This window comes from Nannospalax galili, unplaced genomic scaffold (genome assembly GCF_000622305.1).
Source record: "Nannospalax galili isolate Female #2095 unplaced genomic scaffold, S.galili_v1.0 scaffold140, whole genome shotgun sequence".
Taxonomy (NCBI): Eukaryota; Metazoa; Chordata; class Mammalia; order Rodentia; family Spalacidae; genus Nannospalax; species Nannospalax galili.
The window spans coordinates 1,724,550-1,745,715 of record NW_008352267.1 but is presented as its reverse complement, the minus strand read 5'-3'; the positions used below and the strand labels follow the sequence as shown (position 1 = coordinate 1,745,715).

The window sequence follows — 21,166 nt, the reverse complement described above, 5'->3', positions numbered from 1 at the left end:
TCTTTCTTTCTTTCTTTCTTTCTTTCTTTCTTTCTTTCTTCTTTTTTTTAATTCCCTGAGGATATTTTGTAAGGGGGCTTCAGAAATTTAAAATTCAGGTATTAAAGCAGCTACAAATTCACCTCGAATGTCATAAATGTTTTTATCAACTTACATTTTACACTGATGAATTCAAGAATCTATATATCACATACTCACTACACAGATACAAGAAGCAAATGATGGGGATGGAGAGATGGCTTAGGAGTTAAGAGCACTGACGGCTCTTGCAGAGGACTCGGGTTTTACTCCCAGCACACACATGGCAGCTACAAACCATCCTTAACTCAAGTTCAAGGGGAATCTGAAGCCCTCTTCTGACCTCCACAGCATTGTACAAACAAGGGTGTGCTCACATACATGCAAACAATACACTAATACACATAAAATAAAATTAATAAATAAAATATTAAAAAATGAAGCAAATGATAACTTTAATAGAAGAATTCAGTTGTATATTTCACCCACTTACTGAGTTTACTTTTAGTTTTACCTATTTAATTTTATGTTTGCTTCCTACTAAGATAAATTGGTAACTGTCAGTAATTTCCCCAAATCACTTATTTCTGATGACATGTAATTTCTGTTATTTTTAGGAGGTAAAAGCATTAAAAGATCAAAGCAGTGAACATGGTGAATCAAATTAATGTTATTGTATCAAAATGTCTTTGGCCAATATGTATTTTAGTATATAAATATATGCTTCAATGAAAACAAATTGAAAACGAAATATATCTAGAATTTAAAGATGCATTTATTTTGATGAATAAGTATACAACTCCAAAGTTTGTACTAATTTGTAATCACAATCACATTTAGGAAATAGACTTCTATAACTACCTCAACTGCATAATATGGATCTGATTGAAGAATTGACATAGTATTGGGGAATTTTAAGATAAGGCCTTTTTTTTTTAACAATGTAATATTAAATTGTAAAATATAGATGAATTTATAATAATATCCTATCAAATTGTTCATACTAATAAGGTTACAAGATATTATTGAAGAGGAATTAACTTTGAATTTTTCAGTGAAATTCATAATATTTGAACTATGTATAGCAAGGCATAACCTCAAATTATGATTCCATTTCATCCTGTTTCAAGAGTTCATGCAATTTAGTTAACACCTCTAAGTATCATTTTTTATCAGGGATTCATGGTCATTACACTATTTTTTTGTTTTATTTTTGCAAATTCTGTATCATAGTGTCTATATGTGGAACTCATTTGATGATAATTGATAATTAATAGTAAGGCTAGAAAAGACAAAAATAAAATTTGATTAAGAACTGTTGTATGAACTTGCTAAAGCTTAATGAAATAATGAAAGAAAAATAATGCAAATTTAATTAATAATGGTCATTGTTTCATTTGTTGTTGGTGGTGGGTTTTTTTTTCTGAGTTTATTTGTTTGTTCATTTGTTTGTTTGTTTTAAGTCAGGCCTAGAATTTGTTAAGAAATGCAGGCTGGCCTATTTCTCACAGAGATCTACCTGCCTCTGCCAGTGCTGGGTGCTTGGATCACAGGCTTGTGCCACCAATTCCAGCACAGTCACTATTTTCTTACTATCCAGTATTCATCAAAGTCATTACAGGATAGTAAAAAGCAACAACAACAACAAAAAATCTGTAAATATGTTAGACTAAAGAAAAATATCAAAGATGTACAATTTTTGAAGAATTTTGGAAAAATGAGTACTCAAATGAGTCTGTCATTTAAGAATACAACATATCCATTCATGTTCATTTATATTTTTATTCATTCCATACTTTAAAGAGATCTTCAGTGTTGTTCACACCTCTCTAAAAGACTCTATTGAAATTAAATCTGTTATTCAATGAAAAGAGTGATCAATCAATGTGTTAATTATTTAAGTTAATATTATTTTATATTTTCCATATTTGTCCAATAGTATAAGCTAATTATTTGGCATTTCAGATAATGCAAAAGGAATTGTGGCAGATCAGGTCTCAACTGTCTTTCAACTCAGAATCTCGGGGTGGGGGGCAATGTTTTCATCAGAATACTTTTGAATTAATAGGAGTATTTCTATTTTATTTTATTGGAACCTCCAACTATTTTCCACAATAGCTCTAATAATTATCATTCTTGCCAGCTGTGTACAAGGGTGCCATTTTCTCTGCCTCCTTGCCAACACTTGTCTGTTGTCCTTTTGACAAAAGGGAATAGTTCCAACAGATGTAAAGTGATATATCTTTGTGTTATTTTGCATTTTCCTAATGATTATAAATAGGGAGCATATTTTTCATCTCTCTGTTGGTCATTTCTCTGTGACATGAACAGTGATAGCAATTATAATATATTGCATATTTCAATTTTTAAAATATTTTTTCTATCTTATTATTTTTTTATTTTATGTGTTTAAGTGCATTGCCTGCAAGTATATAAATGCACCTATATTATGTCATGGCCACAGAGGTCAGAAGGGAGAATTGGATCCTCCGGAACTGGAATTATGAATGGATGTTAGCCATAATGTGGGTCCTGGGACCCAAACCCAGGTCCTCTGCAAGAGTAACTAGTGCTCTTCACAACTGAGCCATCTCTTCAGCCCACATATTTCTCATTGTTAAGAGAATAAAATTTAAGTGATTTCAAGACAAATAAAGAGAAACAAATGAGAAAATAAATAAGTCAATTAACTTGACATATCATTCTATAATAAATAATCAGAAACTCTTTAAATAGAATTCCATATTCCATAAACAGAATTATTTTTGTATTATATGTAAATTAAAAGTGAAATGTGTTTATATTTCAAAGAGACTTAGGGGGTATCAAGATGTCATTGCAAGTAAATTTTCCTATTGTTAGTCTTAATAATGTGAATTCCTACCTCAGATACCTACATCATGAAGGAGAAAAATCATTCCCTCAAGATGTCTTTTGATATTCATACACACTGCATGACAGAAGCATCCACTATAAATAAATAAATAAATAAATAAATAAATAAATAGTAAAATATTAAAACTCTAAAATTCCAGCTAAATATTACCTGCCTTTCACATGATGTTATATTTCATTTAATTCAGATGCCAATTAACTTTTATTATTTCTTATATTAAGATAGAGTCAGAGAACAAAACTAATTGGAAACAGAGATAGAATTCTCTTATACATATACAAAGAAGTTTAAAAACTGCATTTCATATTTTAAAAAGCTCTAATCTATATCTATCATCTATATTTATCTGTCATCTAACATCTCTCCATGTGAAATTCACTTAAGGAGAATTAATCTTAAGAACTTGCAAGAAATAGTAAAGTAATATCTTCTTTTTTTTTTATGTTTGGTTTGACAGTGTCTCCCTAGTCCCAGCCCACCTGGAAGTCATTATCTGGACCAAGCCAGATTTGATCTCACAGAGATCCACCTGCCTCTGCCTCTCGATGGCTGGGATTAAATGTATATGCCATCACTCCCAGTTTTAAAAAGTCTTATCAGATATTGAAATTTGAAGTCTATGGGAAAAACTACTGTATGGGGGCAACAGAAGATGAAGTAAGAGAAATCTGAAATCCATGCACAGAAGTTAGAATGTACGTGGAAGGACTGGCAATGGCACCTGTCTGGAAAAGCTTAAAAGTGTGGTCACGCAAGGGCTATGATTTAGATTATATCGGTATGTTTTCATGTGCTCTTTAATCTTATTAAACATGGACTCAAGGGCAGGGGCTCTTCTGGCCCAGGCTCCAGCATGTAAATTTCAGGGGTCCTCCAAGACTCTACATCTGTAAATAAGGTGGACCCAAACTCTGTGACAAAGCCAGCTAACATCAGAACAAGACAAGAGTAAAAACATTTTATCTATTTGTTCTACCCAGAACTCTCTTACTCAGGAACTCCAGCAGATTGCCTCAACAGGACTTCATTTGATTTCCTCTAGATGTTGGTAACTCCCCAATTTGATAATATTATAGGTTACTCCATTGTTTTTGGCATGTACGATTTTGGCATGCTAAGTGTAAAGAGTCAAGCAGTACCCATATCCACAGACCTGTTAAGGGACCATTGTGAAGGACTGGATAAATACCACCTCCTTTCCTTACAGTAATCTGAAAATAATGTGTGTCCTCTCCACAGTGCTATCTTCTCTGGATATACAGTGGCCACTAACTGGAACTAGGGCCTTTTTCCCCATTTGCAGTGCTCCTTCATCACCCCCTACTTTTCCAAGGAGGGGAGTGGCAATGGCTAGAAAACATAACTAATGGTATTCTTAACTTAGCTGCTTTTGTCTATGGATGACCAGGTTATGGTAAATGCAGAAAATATATTTTCTTCTATATATCACTAGTTTACCCTTGGTACCAGTATGCAGAAGAGTAAGTCAGTGGTCCTCCAGACAGGTCTTACCTAAATGCCCTCTTCTTTGTCCCCTTTCATTAACCCTATAAATGACAAAAGCCTCAGGGTGAACATATTTCAGTAAAATGATGGCAGTTATTGAAGACGCCTCATTTTTCTCAAGCATCATACAATTTAGCTCAAGATTGAGCCATCAAAATATGGAAAAGCTGAAAAGACTGAGCTAGAAGAATTACACAAAGCCACCTGCTCTGGAATGTCACTGTAGGGGACAGACTCTTCCTTATTAGGGGAAGGGTGCTGATCTGGCTTAAAAATGGTTATGAATTAAGGAATTCCTGTCCACTATATTAGTTTACAATCACATGGTTTTCAGTTGTAGTTCAAGTTTTATTTGTAGGAGATGTGATTATATTTATAGATGAGTTCTCATTTGTCATGACAGTGTTCTGAGGTCCAGGTAAAAGCAATTAGGTAAGAGGTGGAATATGAGCAGAGATGAAGAGATCCTGAATTAACTCCCACCTATTAATTGACAATGATGCTATTTCTGGTGGGCTTGTCAAAGGAGCCAAAATAAAAGACCAAGGCTGTAATGACTATGGCCACTAGACAGATGCACTTTTTTTTTCTTGATCCTTCAATTTTCCATTTCATTTGTCATCACTGTATGTTTTGAGGATTCAATATGATTGTGCTTTGCTATCTAATAAGATCTATCTATCCATATATTTGTCTGCATTTTGAGAATTATTATTTTGCTTTCTATATATTTAATAAACTCAGTTGAAAATTCAAAGCATGGCTGTCATGAATCATTTTCTGGACAGTTGAGAACGGGGCCATTTAAGAGAAGCAGAAATGTTTTATTATAGAACTAAACACATCCTAGATAAGGATTCAGAGAAGTTCAATGAAACTGTATCGATTGCAGGCATGCCAGACACCACAATGACAGTAAACTGAACAGGCATATGGTAATATTTTAAGTGAAATACGGTAACTGCTAGTGAGCTGCATTGCTTCTTTCACATTTCAAACTCTCACAAGGCAAATTCAACGCTGGAAGGAGAGTCTTAGGAAATACATTTCAGGCTAAACATTTTGCAAATTATAAAATCATCCCAATAGGTATTTGTATATTTCATACCTATACACAACTTTTCAAACTACATTTAATTTCTAAATGAAAAAGAATTAGCAAAGGTGTCTAATACCATGACGTATCCACGTGACAAACAACTATATGTATGCCGTTTGGGATCATACAAGGTCTTTGTTGTTCACTTTGATGATTTTTTTTTTCTTGTTCATTTTTACTCCTTAATTGATATCCAATAAATTAAATGCTATGATAGGTACATATCCACTACTCACACACCTAACAGTAATTGATAGATGATTCATAGATGATAAGAAACAGTATGTATGTACACACTTCCCATGTATATATTCATTACAAAATAAAAATGTTGACGTTAAAGTTATTTTCTTTCCCACGTGTACTGTTGATAACATGATCATAGCTATTGTTCAACATTTCTTTGCTATTAATTCACTTATGTTAAGACTTCAGGAATTATAGTTCCTGGATGGCCATGTGATCTGAACCTAGGATTCAGAAGAACTCGGCCACGTTTGATTTGTCACAGATTTCCAATGTCTGCAGTCCCACACAGGATACATGCTTCATAAAGCTATCCCTTCAAGGTCTTAGCTGTTGAAGATGATGTTCCTCATACTTTCATTGTCTGGCAGGAACTGAATTCTTCTGATGGTCAATTTTAATCCCACAGGCTACACAGTAAAACTGTTTTTCTCCTTGATACTTTATACCATGAAATGCGTTAGGTAGCAATATACAAATCTCAATTTATAATTCAGCAGTATTTTTTACTTCAACCCAGTTAGGTTTAAAGTTCTGGTGAAATGTGCAACATCTTTAATATCATATATAAGAAATATTTAAGAAAATCCTTAAATGGTGTTACTTTTTTTAAAAAACACTAGATCCCCACCCAATAAACCAAAGGTAAGAGAAAAGCAGCATCTAAAAATCTATCACTGATTCAGAGCATATACAACAATGTAGAACACATTTTCATGTGTTTTCAAATTTAGGAAGTTCACTTCTTCTTTCCATGAAGATAGCAACTCTAGAATTCTGGGAAAATGGTGAAACTTGGGCAGGTCAATGCCATGAAACTATTGAAAGGCTATGTTTATGTTAGTTTCTTGTTATACCGTGTTTGGTTCAAAAATAATGTCATCCTCACTATTATGATAGTGGTAAGACAATGTATAAATCTTTATCTTCTCTCTAAGGAGAATTCTGCACAGGTGTGAAAGAGTAAGGGATATGATGAGAGAGAGAGAGAGAGAGAGAGAGAGAGAGATATTTATAGCGTACTTATTGCCAATTGTAATTGTGATTACTCTCATGAAGCATACTGATCTGGACTAGATTTTTCCCTATCGTATTTTCCATATTAAGTTGGTTTTTTTCTCTTTACCAAATTTAGGACACTTTTCTAAAGGTAATGAATTTCTTGGTGGAGGGATACAATTTTTCAGTTTTCCATGACATGTTGTGTGAGGATAAGACAACCTTCTGGAGTCACTTGTAAATATAAAATGTGGGCGCCATTTGGGAAGTGGGACTATAGATGAATAAGATTGTGTGGGATATTCTGTATGATATACACAAAAAAATCAAGAAATTTTATAAAATGACATATTTGAGGAGGAAGCATAAAAATTTATTTCATGTTAAATAGTAGAGGTGATAAACATTACTAGTGAAATCTACCTGATGACTTTATATCCATACTCAGGTACTGAGGATTCGAGTGTAACTGACTGTGACTAGTAATAATCAGATACATAGAGATTAAAGACATGTGCAAACATCTAATTTTTTAAACGTTGGAACCTCATTTAATTTTATGTCTTATAGAGTTTATAATGAGTAAAAGACTATATAAACGTAATAATTCATCTGTAAACCTAGGAATGTACAGCCAATTTTGAAAGAGATGTACCCTAGCTCAGAAAAGTGTTATTGAATAGGTTAATGCTGTTGTAATGAAATGCTTCTTCTAATCATGTGGTTATTAAATTTTAAAAAAATTTAAATGTTGGTTCTAGAGCTTGAACTCAAGTAATTGTCTTGCTGTTAAGTGCTTTTACATGCTGAGGAATCTTTAAATCTCTCCCCCTACTAAGTTTTGATAATAGAATTATGCTGCATTATAAAATTTCCTGTAAATTATTCTTTTTGTAGTCTTTGAAAGTAAATTTTTGAGTAGACATTATATGGATTTCTCTATATGCTGCTATTTAGATATGTTTCTTCTTGCATGAATCTTGGCACATATTATATATTTATTTGCACCTTCAAATTTATTGCAACAGTTATTTATATGAGCTTTTAATTTGATTATCTATACTTTGATATCTATGAGACCTAAAGTGGGTGTATTCTTAATTCTTGAGATTGCTAATTTTCATTTCCTTTATTTATTTTTTAAGACTGTAATGACATATATATATGTATATATTGAATAAGCACAACTATTTCCAGATAGCTCTTCGTGTATTAGTTCAACATGTGTCTGTGAGGGTGTTTATCAAAATGTTTTGCATTTAAATTGGAGAAGAGAGTAATAAAACATCTTGCTAACCAACTCATTAGGGATATTATCTTTCCCACTGAAGTGCTATTTCAATAAATCAACAGTAATAGAGGAAACAAAATAATTTCTCTCTCTGACTTGGAAAATCCTGTCTTCTTACACTGGACAATATTATTCCTTATTCTTGGGCCCTTGAATTTGGCCTGGAATTATTAGACCAGCAATCCTGGAATTCTCGCTAATAAAAAAACAGATGACAAGTTTTCACAAATCTCCATAACTATGTAGCCAATTATAATAAGTTACCTATTATCTACCTATCTATCTCACTTTCCCTATCTATGTCTCTATCATATATCTATCATCTGTCCATTATCTATCATCTCTCTCTATCATCTATCTATCTATCTATCATCTATCTTCTATCTATCAATCATCTATCATCACTTTCTAGCTACCGTCTATCTATCTACCCATCTATCTATAATCTTTCATTCTATATAGCTTATAACAATCATCTATATGAACTGCTGGTTCCATTTCTTAAGAGAACTATGGATTAAAAAATGAAGTTGCCATGTTTACATACATGGGAACTCTCCCTCTGCTTTGAAAGCAGGACTATGGGCATTTTTGTTCTGATGGAATTGCATTTTCGTTCCACTGATAAAGTTTGTACACATAGAGATATATGCTTTTTCTCTTTAAAAGACTTGGAGGGTTTTTTTCCTCTGTTATCTCCACTTTTCTCAGCTCAATCTGCTATAGTCCCAGTACACCTTCCATTGACTTCTCTTGGACTCCATTTTTGCATCAATTTGAGATTCCTCTCCCACAGCGTTTCTTTCAGTACTTCCCTGAGCCTCATTGTTTGACATCTTACCTACCAGTCCCTTAGATAAGATCAAGCAGAACTGTTACTTATTAGTTACAAGTCACTATTTGACTATAGAATTTTGAAACTTTGTGAAAGTTTTCTCATAGGACACTTTGGGTGTTTTTAGGCTTTTAAAATTTGTTTGACTTACTAAATTTACTTTCTTAGCTTATCAAATATGTGCTGGTATTGACAGCCTTATGAATATGTAGAGATCATTATTCTACTTTCCTTGGTATGTATTAGAGTTACTTTCTATTGCGGTGCTAAAACATTGACCAAAACAAAATTGGGAAGAAAAGGGTTTATTTTACTTCATTCTTCCAAATTGCAGTCTATCACTGAGGGATGTCAAGTTATAAACTTAAGCCGGGCAACAACCCAAATGCAGGAATTGAAGCAGATTCTATGGAGGAATGCTGCTTACTGGCTTGCCCCTCTGACTTTTGCTCAGCCTGTTTTCTTATGTAATCCAGGTCCAGGACCTGCCCAGGCTGGCAGCATCCACAGTTGAATAATCCCTCTCAAATCACTTAGCAATCAAGAAAATGCCACAGAACATTCCTACAGGCCGTTCTGAGTAAGGAAATTTCCCAAATGTGGTTCCCTCTTCCTAGGAGACTCAAACGGACAGTCAGAGCCAACCAAGACAGTACAGAATGATTATAAATTTACTTAAATCTAATTTGAAAAATATGATCAGTTCACTGAGCTCTAATTGTAATGATTTCTTTTGATAACATCATCCTGAGGAACATAGGACTTGATTACAAACTTCTGAGTTCTAATTTCAGGTATTATTTTGATGAATAACATTACACTGTAGTTTTTGTTATTTAATATGGTAGTTTGGACAAGAAATATTCCCTTGTCATACAAATCTCAAAAACCAAGCAAAAGAAGAAAATATTTTCAGAAGCAAATAATGCTCTTAGGCAACTTATTATGCTTCTTAAATCACAATTTCTTTATCAACCAATGAATATTAAGAATTTAAAATTGATAAAACTAACATGAATTAAGAAATAACGGGGGGGGGCTGGAGAGATGATACAATTGTTAGGAGTACTGACAGTTATTGCACAGTACCCAGGTTTGACTCCTAGCTCCCATATATTGGTTCACATGGTCTCTGTCCATAACTGCGGTTCCAGAAGATCTAAAACCCTCCAGTGAACTTCACAAGCATCACATACATGTGTTACACTTAAATACAAGCAAATAAAACATTCATACACACATTTTTTAAAAAAGAAACAACAGTGTTTTGTTTTACAATCTTATTAAGTAAAGCTGTTACTGTTTTTTTCTTTACTGCTGTGGAAGGGTCAAGAAGATGTTTTATAATTATAGATTATTTTTAAAAGGATGGTAATGATTGAGAATGCTTGTATCTGATAAAATGGTTTTATTGGTGACTAAATGAGTAGATTCTTTTGTATATTATTTCAGGCTCTTCTCAAACTATAAAACCTGCCAGATGGGTGTTAAATAGTTTACTCGGTGTATAAAGTGCTTGCTGTACAAACATGAGGACCTGAGTTTGGATTCACAAAAAAATATCTCTATAAAGCACAGGTACTGAAGTGTTTGTCTCTAAATACAGAACTGGTGATGGTAGAGTGGGAAATGGAGCAAGGTGGATCCTAGAGGCTGATTGACCCTTTAACCTAGCTGAATTGATCAATGCTAGGTTCAGTAAAGGATGCTGTTAAAATGTGTAGTAAAGAGCAATATAGGAAAACACCCACCCTAGGCATGTGGCCACTATAAGTACATGCACTGGAAAATGCACTCCAACACACATGTGCACATATACACCAATATCCTGTTGTATGGCAGTTTCCTCTTATATAAACACTCCATCCTTCAGGTAAGCACATTAAGACAAGAAGTATACAGTTGACAAGTGTTAGGAAGTCTCTGACAAAATGTACTAGACCCTTCCCTCATCTAGCTTGCATAAATAGGAAGGACTGCTGAGAGGCACTGCCAGATCAGCTGAGCCACTTAGAAGAGGAAAATCAGCCAAGCAGAAAAGGCTCAGTAGAACTGACATACCCGGAAGTGTCCCTCTCCAGCATGCTGAGCTGCCTGCAAGTTAGGCAGTGCACAACAGATTTTCAGTTTCTGGGATCCATCATCTATGCCGGACTGGGCTTTTGGTGATGGGGCTGCCTTTGTGTCATTTCTGCTCCTCTAAGTAAGCTTTTACCCATATGTCTAGAAGTTAGCCTGATAATTTCATTAGTTCACCAGGTTGGACTTTGGTGGTATTTTTACTGTGGTATATTATTGATTCTCTATCTGAAATGACTAGATATTTTCCATCTCTCCTGATGAATAATGTGTCACACAATAAATATATACAAACACACACACACACACACACACACACACACACACTAAGATTTTGAAAGACTAAGAACACACTCAAACTACCTCTTGCCTCTCCATGAACATGAATACCCACACATATACATGCAAACTTACATGGATATATGCATGCATACAAAATACTGTGTACATGCATCATATCTGTATCTTCACATCCACACACAATTTTTTTAAAGTTAAAAACTACCAGATGGAGGAGATATGAGAGTGAGAAGTCAGAGGGAAAATAACCCTAACTTTTCTATCTATTTAGTTAAACATGCCATTTAACTCCGTCTCCACCTTTATCAAACCGTAGTTTTTTTGTTTTGTTTTGATTTGTTTCCTAAGAATATACCATTCTCCATATGCCCATAATCCTTTAAAGAAGCAGAATTCAGTTTTAGAAATGAGTGTTTCTGATCTAAGCAAAATTGGTGGTGGATTTCTCTAATAACAGGTTTGTTCAGTCGAAGTGTACTATAAATCTTTCCCATGATGTAAGACAAACTTCTGACTACTGAAAAACTTCTAAAAAGTTGTCTTTACAGAAAAAAAAATATGACCCAAACACTGTAAATTGCTTTCCCATTTTATTCTTTATGAACATTTATCAAAAACAACAAACATTAGGCTATCAAGACAAGATACTATTAATTGAGAAGATGGAGAAGAATCCAGATTTGGGAACTAAATTAAGAAACTTTAAAAGCTTTACCTTAGTGCTTGTGCTTGTTTGTGAGAAATACCCCTTCTTATTTCACAAATTCATCTGCAACAGATATGATGTATGATAAAGTATATCCAGAATTAGTATGGCTACTCTTAAAAAGAAAGGCTAACTTTTCAAAATATTTTACATACAGTGATTTCCCTCTACTTTTATCATTTATTTTCACACTGCTCATTTGCCTCTGTTGTAAGATCATTTCTGACATGGGCTCCTGGGGCAATCTTCTCATTTTAGAAAAAACTGTGCAATCTACTCTTCAGTAGAAACTTGCTCCCAGCAATGGAGTTGTTGGTGAGAGTCCATAAACTATTCTACCCTGAATGAATTTCAAAAAAAACAAAAGTTACTGAAAGGTAGAATGTGATATATTCTTTGTAGATATTTAGGAGGTCATTGAATGGCATACTAAGTGGGCCTGTGGGTACGGTTAGGTTAACATAAGCCACTGGAAGAAATGGAAAGCCTAAATAGTTGCTGGCAACAGAAATGACAACTCCAGAGATTAATTAGGTAACAAAATTCACAGACTGACCATCTTTGTGATTCTCTATATAGATAGAAAACTATCTGTATTTTCTTACAAGACTTTATCTGATAAAAATTAATCAGAAACATAAGGAGATAAAAATAAAATAAATATAGAAAAAATAAATATAACCTCTTGTGAATAATTCTTGGACATCAAATCACGTTTTTACTAGTGATCAAAGGTTATATTTAGGAAATAGTAAATGAATTTTTCTATGGAGTATGTTTTGATCTAGAAATATTTCTCATAGCTGAATGTAACGTACATGTTTTTCACAAGATTAAATGATCAGCATAGCTTTTTAATCTGTTAATGGAACGTATATTCAGATAGTTTTGAAATATACAATGTATGCATCCTTCTGGGTTGAGTAATTAAATGCAAATTCAAACATTTTATATATTTGGTTGCTTATGTATTCAAGATTTGAATAATCAAAAATGTTGACATGTCTATTTTTAAAATATATTGTCAAGTTTGTTCTATAAAAGAATAAGAAATGTTAATATTCTATTTTCTATTGGGTGTTGTTTATCATTCTGTTTGAACTCTAATACATTTAAAACACAACATTTGGGAGAGTGAAGTAATTATAGAAAATGTGGATTCTCACAAAAACTATGTCTGAACTCAGATTTTATGTTCTATTTTACATATTTTGTAATTGATATGTCAACATAGTCTAAGAAATGTTTGGGTACAAATGCCTAAATGAATACGACTTAACATGTATGGCACAACACATGAGGTTGCATGAGGAGATGGGGGAAGGCATGAATGAGGGAATGGGATTTAATTTTGTTTACGAACCATTTTATGAAATTACAAAACTCCATCCAGGGACTTACAGAATGCCTTTTCCACTGGCATGGTGTTCCGCACAGCACTGCTTCTGACCAGGGAACTCACTTGACAGCCAAAGAAGTGTGAAAGTGAGCCCATGATCATGGAATCCCCTGGCCTTACCATGTTCCCCACTATCCTGAAGCAGCTGGCTTGATAAAATGATGGAATGGCCTCTTAAAGACACAGTTACAGCACCAATTATGTGGCAATAGCTTGGAGGGCTGGGGCAGGGTCTTCCAGAAGGCAGCGCATACTTTGAATCAGAGTCCAATATATGGTACAGTTTCTCCTATAGCCAGGATTCATGGGTCCAGGAGTCAAGGGGTGGAAGTGGGAATGATTCCACTCACTATCACCCCTGGTGACCCACTAGGAAAATTTTTGCTTTCTGTACCCTATACTGGCTTGGATGTTTTGGTTCCAGAAGAGGGAGTGCTTCTGCCAGGAGAGACAGCAAACATTCCATTGAACTGGAAGCTAAGACTTCCCCCTGGACACTTTGGGCTTCTGATGCCCTTAAGTCAGCAGGCTAAGAAAGGAATAACAGTATTGGGTGATTGACCCAGACTACCAGGGGGAAATTGGACTGGTTCTCCACAATGTAGGTAATGAAGATTATATCTGGGAGGCAGGAGATTCCTTAGGGTGACTTTTGGTGTTACCATGTCCTGTGATTAAGGTCAATGGGAAACTGCAACAACCCAATCCAGACAGGACAACAAATGGTTCAGACCCTTCAGAGATGAAAGTATGGGTCATTCCTCCAGGGAAAGGGCCAAGAACTGCAGAAGTGCTTGCTGATGGTGGAGGAAATATAGAATGGGTAGTAGAGGAAGATAGTTATAAGTATCAACTTAGACCACATGATTTGTTGCAGAGACATGGACTGTAATTGACATGAGTGTTTTTGTTCTATTTGGTAAGGAATAGGCTTGTGCATATATACACCTATGTTAAGCAGATACTTGTGTTGTTCTTTTTGAATGTGTAATTGAAATAAGTGTTAAGTGTTGTGAACCAATGTGACCATATTGGGTTATGAGATACTTAAGGACTAAGCATTCCTCGAATCTACTCTAATAATGCATTGGTCATTGTATGATCGGATAGTCATATCACGTTAGGTGAAATTATGACCTCAATATTGTTTTCATTTGAAAATTAAGCATGACATAAAAAGATGCTATTGTGTGTCAAATTGACAAGGGGTGGACTTGTGATGGCTAATCCTGGGTGTCAACTTGACTGGGTCTGAGATTTACTGAATGAGAAAGATCTTCTTGATCTGATCTTCTGAAGCTGGAAGACACACTCTAAATGTGGGTGTTGCCTTCTGATTGCAGCCTGTATAAAAGGACATGGTAGAGGAGAGAACTTTGCTTTTTGCTGCTTGCCTCTGTCTCGGTGATTTCATCTTGCTGCTGTAGACTGAAGACAAGCTGATCTTTTGGAATTCATTAGACCTTCAGTGCCAGATTGGGACTACTGAGACATCCAGGCTTGTGGACTGAGCATCTACAGATTCTCAGCTTCTCCAGTGTGATGCAGCCATTGTTGGACTACTCGGACTCTATCCTGTGAGCTAAGCTGATAAATCCCTATACATATATATTCATTCTACCAGTTCTGTTTCTTTGGAGAATCCTGACTAATACAATGTCTAACACTTCTGCCATGGTTTCCCTATTTAAAGTGTCTACATTTTCCCCATTTTTCCCTTGATAATACCAGTATCCTATGATTCATCTCTTTTGTATACTTATTGATTTTATGCTGCCACATATTTTAACATATTTTAGTATTTGTTTTATTTTATATGTTTTAGGGTATTTCCTGAAAATTGGTAGGTGCACCTGTGTCATATAATGCCCACAGGAGTCAGAAAATGGCATCAAATCACCTGGAACTGGAGTTATGATCAGTTGTTAGCCACCATGTTGGTGCTAGGAATCAAACTGTGATCTTCTGCAAGAGCAGTCAGTGTTCTTAACTGTTGAGTCTTCTCTCCAGCCCTTTACCATATTTTTGACACAATAGAAAATACAATTTTTAACAAAACAAACTCTCCTATTCTTTGATTGACTAGGTACTTGTGCCATTTGAATGTTTGCATATATTAATTTCTTATAATAATAGTTTAATAAGAACCTAAATATCATTTAGAAAGATATAATGATAGTCTATCATGATGGTGGGGGGAGGGATTTCCTGTTGTCAAGCCCGAGTTTGAGCCCCAGGACCCAAGTACTAGAAGGAGAGAAATTTGTCCTTCAGATTGTCCTTTGATATTCATTCATATGTTGTGGCACAAGTATGTCCAGATGTATACACGTATATACATAAAAGCAAGTAGATAATATAATGAAAGAGTTTTTAAATAAAGAAATAAATATATTTTCCTGGATAAATATACAGCATAATATTCCAATCTTTTTCAAGATTGGGAAAACATTTTTTTAATGTTCATTCCAGAGATGTTGCTGATCCCATACACATTCACAATGTTCTACATCATTCGGTCACCAGAGGTTATCAGAATTTCCAATCATTAAGGCAGAATGCAAAAGTAATATTTTCTTTGTATAAAGCCATCGTACAAAGTGATGAATTACAGGATGCATTCAGTTCATTTACACATTAATTGTTATCATATATTCCCTCCCATTACCTATTTCTCCTGTACTCCACCCTGCTGTTCCCCTTCTCTCCAAACACTCTCCCTTCCACTTTCAACTTTGTCTTCTTTTGAGGACACAGAATAGTTTACTTCTGGAGTCTGGTTTGTTGGACTTAAAATAACAATCTTTAGTTTAGTCCTGTAAATGATATAACTTACTCTTTTTAATGGATGAATAATAATCCAAACTACTTATATGTCACATTTTATTCATCATTTCATCTGTTAATAAACACATAGACAAATTCCACAACTTTGATACTTTGTGAATTACTTCAAGAAACATGAAAGTACATGCATAAGAGAGGCAGTGTCTCTAAGAGGCTTTTGTTTAAAATTTAGCCTCTGGTTGGTTAATGCAGTCATTTAAAGATGTTGAATTGCAAGGGCTCTGAACTAAAGTATGGATTAATCCACTGATAGCTCATAATTTAATTGTATTGCTAGAGTGATAGAGACTTAGAAAAGTCTTTATATATATAATTTTTATTTACTTTTTCTTACTTTTATTTGTTACTGAGCTTTTCATAATTTCCTAATCAAATCCAGACCCACTTCTCCATTCATGCCTCACCCATCCTCCCACTGAAATCCATGAACTCTTGCGGGGGTTTCTGAGCCAGCAACCCCTGTGCAGTGATGATTGGGGATGAGTAAGCATGCCATTCGCCAACCCACGGTGCCCCACCAGGGACAATAAGGAGCAATGGGGAGCCTAGTCAAGCAGGGACTCATTTATTGCAGGTGTTACAGAGCTTATAAAGGCACCTGGAAATCCCCCCTTCCTCCCCCCCTGAGGATGTATCGTAAGGATGGTCACACGCTGATCATGCACTCCTCACCAATGTAGAAGTATTCTTCAGACTTTCAAAGCAAGTCAGGCCATGCCCCAGTAACTTCCTCTCGGACTTCTGCAAGGTGGGGCTTTAGGTCCCCACATCTCCCCCTTTTATTTTTATTATAAGGCCAGACTGACTTTATTTCACGGGTTACCCACCTCAGAGACGGCTCCCTGAGGATAGATGGCTATCTCCTTCCTCTAATCTTATGCACTTTTGCCTGTCTTAGGTTGTGTCGCCTCTGACGAAGCCTTGCCTGTCATTGGATCATGCACCTGGCCATGTGCATGTCCTGTCTTAGGAGTACTTGTAATGGGACATTTTACCCGTCCTTGGCTAAAAATGCATGATGATTTAGGGCAGCCGCATGGGTAATACCAGCCTGTGACAGCCTTAGTCTCTGCCCAACTTGGTTAGACAAGCATGGGCAACTGGTGGGGTCCAGGGGGAGTCCGTAGTCATGAGGAGGTGGGCCATGGCAGTTTCAAGGGTCCTCTGTCACCGAATTATCTGGTAAAGACACTTAAAGATAAGCATTATCAAGAGAAACAAAGCAAGTCATGGTGTAGGACAAGCTGAAATACTTCTGAGACCATGTATCTTTTCGCCAATCAGCCAGTTGTGTGAAAGGCAAAGAGGCTGACTGGCAATGAAGCCAAGGAACTGGGGCCTTCACCTCATGTGGATATAAATAAAGAGAGGAATTTTGTCTCATGAACTATTGTCCATGGACCGTCATGCTAGTTAGTCAGATCCTGGCCTACCCGCTTAAGGTTTTTTGCAGGCACCCATATGGGGTTTGAATCTCCTGTAGGGTAGATAGAGCCAAAGCCTCGATCCATGGTTAGCAATGGATCTGGACCTTTCCGTTACCCCATAATGGGGTCCTTCCACCTTACCTGTACCTCAGGTCTGTGCTCCTGTCATCCCCATTGCATCTGAAACCAGGATTCCAACTGATTTTTTGGAAAATTAAGAACATTAATAGTGAATAAGGCCATATCCAGCTGTTGGTGGGGGCTTATTCCACCTTTTTGTTTTTGTAATTGAATTTTTAGGATTTACTGGTTGCATTCTATAATGGCTTGACCTTGGGGATTGTAGAGAATTCCTGTATTGTGTTGAATTCCCCAAAGTGAAAAGAAATCTTGTAAATTTTTACTTACAAAACATGGTCCATTATCAGTTTTAATTCTTTGGGGCAATCCCAACGTAACAAAGCACTGGAGAAAATGAGAATGAGCATGTTTAGCCTTCTCTCCTGTATGAGCAGTAGCCCAACAGGCATGTGAGAATGTGTCAATGAACATAAAAATATACTTAAGCTTTCCAAAAGGACCATAGTGTGTGACATTCGTTTGCCACAAGGAATTGGGCTTGAGTCCCCTGGCATTTACCCCTAGCTGTTGCAGAGGTGGTACCTGTACACAATAAGCCATCTTGTCTGCCTCTGCATTGCCTTGGGATAAAAGCCCAGGCAATCTTTGGTGCCCCCCTAAGATGCTATAAGAAGATAGGGGCTTCTCTGTCTTAAGGAGCATACAGGTCTGAATACTGTCAGAAAACAATGGCCTTGAGTTCCTGGAATTGAGCTGCTTTTTGGTTTCTCCACATCTGCCCCAGTCAATTAAAACATTGTAGGCTTTACTAAGGGCTCCCTTGGCCCGGGATTTGGTGAGCGCTGCTGCCAGTGGGACTATAACACTTGAGGGGCAGGGTGGATGCCTGGCAGTGCACTAAATGGACGGGACGCAACCCCCCACCAGTCACCTTTCCTGAAGCTGGCCTTCCCAGCTGTCCCAGAGCTGGTCGTGGAGCACAGCCAATGGTGTTTTTTGTTTGTTTGTTTGTTTGCTTGTTTGTTGGTTTTTCTTTTCTTTTTAATGTGACCAGCAGCTACTGTATGTCACTGGCTGGGAGGCAGTCCGCCACCCGACTTTCGCGCTGGCCCCTGACTCACACACTCCCTTAGTTCAAGACAGGTAGGTAGGCTGCCTTTGCCTCCGACCCGGTGAGTTCCACTTTGCCGCAGCCTTCTGAAAAAGGCATCCATGGGTCCTGTTTTCATGGGTCCCAGGAGGCTCTGAAGCTGGCCAGGGCAGGCCCAATGTGCCGCTTATTACTTTGGCTGCTTTTGGTTTCACTTCTGTTGCATTTCTTCCTTCTTCCTCAAACTCTTCCCATGATTCCCATGTATCCCCAGTGAAAACATTAGTGCCAAGTAACCAGGGAGCCAAATGATTTGCCTCTGCCCAAACCTTTTGGGCTACTGTATCTGACAGATCAAATCCCCTGCTTTTAAGCATATCTTGCAGCACTTTAAGTGCCGGGTCCCCAGGCTTAATAATTTTGTTACCCATCTTTCGGGTCTCACTTACCCCTAACTTCTCGATTGGCCCAAATCCGTTTTTCTTCTTTCTTTCATTTCTTCTTTTCACCTTCCTTCAAGCGCCATGCTGCATGCCAGTTGCCAGGGATGTGATGATTGGGTATGTGTAAGCACGCCGTTCGCCAGCCCATGCCGCCCCCAGTTCTGGGAACACTCAGGCACAACCAGGAGCCTAGTCAAATAGGGACTCATTTATTGCAAGTGTTACAGAGCTTATAAAGGCACCTGGAAATCCCGCCCCCCAGGGTGTATCTTAAGGATGGTCATGCACTGATCATGCACTCCTCAGCAGTGCTGAAGTATTCTTCAGACTTTCAAAGAAAGTCAGGCAGCACCCCAGTAACTTCCTCTCAGACTTCTGCAAGGTGGGGCCTTTAGTTCTCCACAAACTCTGACTTACATGCTAAGTCCTACTAAGCACTCTGAACTAAATCTGGAAGTTAAGTCCAGTACAGAATGGAATAAATAGTAAATAGTTATTGGAAATTTCTTTTTTTTAAAAAGAAGGAAGAGAAACATGAAAGGGCAGGCATTTCAGTAATGTGCTGATTAAAAGACACTTTGGATGTGTACCAGAGAAGTATGTCTGAATCACAATGCAATGACTTTTTGAAGTTTTTGAGTAACCGCCTGATTTGTATACTGAAGCTGGGGAAATTTTTAAAGACTTCTTACCCAATAGTTGCATACTTTTTAAGAGCCTAGCTTTGCAAGTCCTTCTATAGCAGTTATAGCCATGTGTTGCTCTTGTGAAATACATTATTTTTCTCTTAGTATGTATTTTTAAAATTACAGCCACTACATCATCTTTCCAAGTGGCATGTTTAAGAACCTGAGCATGATGATCTTTGGAGGTATTTGAATGCTTGATTTGAGATTGTAACGTTCCAGATCTCTCCAGACCCTGAAATATATTGAAGAGAGAAGACACTGATTTGAAAAATTCTCTCTGCAATTTTTGTGAAAAATAAATGAATGCTCCCTTCTCTCCCCTCACTTGTGATTAGAAATGACCAAGATGATCACTTAAAAGAATTTTCACTTGAATCCACTGAGGTTTGCTGAAGATAGAGTAATGATGACTAAAAGCCAAAGGAAAATTTTCTCCATGACCAACCAGCCTATAGTAATAAGGAAGAGGACTTTAATTGGGAAAGTATGTGGCCTTTTCTACTGAAATTTCCAGACATGTATTATCTGTCACACTCACAAAAGTACAAGCTTAGTAAAGGCCAAGTTCTTGCCTGCTTGCATTATACACTATTACAGTACATCAATTAGACAATTTTCTGCAACACAACAAATAGTTTAAATAGCCAAATGAATAAATTATGCAAATAGAAGATATATAATAATGTTGTGTTACCTCTCCTTAAACAACAAAATATAATAATCACATAGACACTTCGGTATATGTACATAGATTTTACCAGAGCTCTTTGGAATGGATTTCAACTACAGTTCAAAATTAATAAATAGAAAAAGAACCAGTATCATATGGTATTCATCATATATCTTGGGTTACAAAATAATACTTACATCAGTTTTGAGGCTTCCTCACTTCACATCTAATTTTTGGTGAAAGAATTTATAATTATGTAATTAAAACATTGGAAGAATGTGAGATGTGCTTTGTTGAAAGAAAGCATATTTAGGAACATGTTCTTCTTGGCCAGAACAAGAGCTAGAGCTAAAGTACAATTTAGTGCTTATAGCATTATAAATCTGAATTATCTTTAAAGAGACTCTCCCAAGATCCTGTTCTCATGGGCTTACCTTGGGCTTTGCCCTTTCTGTAAAGAAAATTGAAATCATGAAATTTACATGGAAATGGATGGAACTAGAAACTTTTATATCAAGTGAAATAATGCAGACTCAAAAAAACAT

General features: G+C 36.2%; 1 pseudogene; it reads right to left on the bottom strand.

Annotated features, from left to right (window-relative positions):
- LOC103746834 overlaps positions 1-19,250 on the bottom strand; it is a 35,537-nt pseudogene extending 16,287 nt beyond the window's left edge.
- Between the last annotated feature and the right edge of the window lie 1,916 nt (positions 19,251-21,166).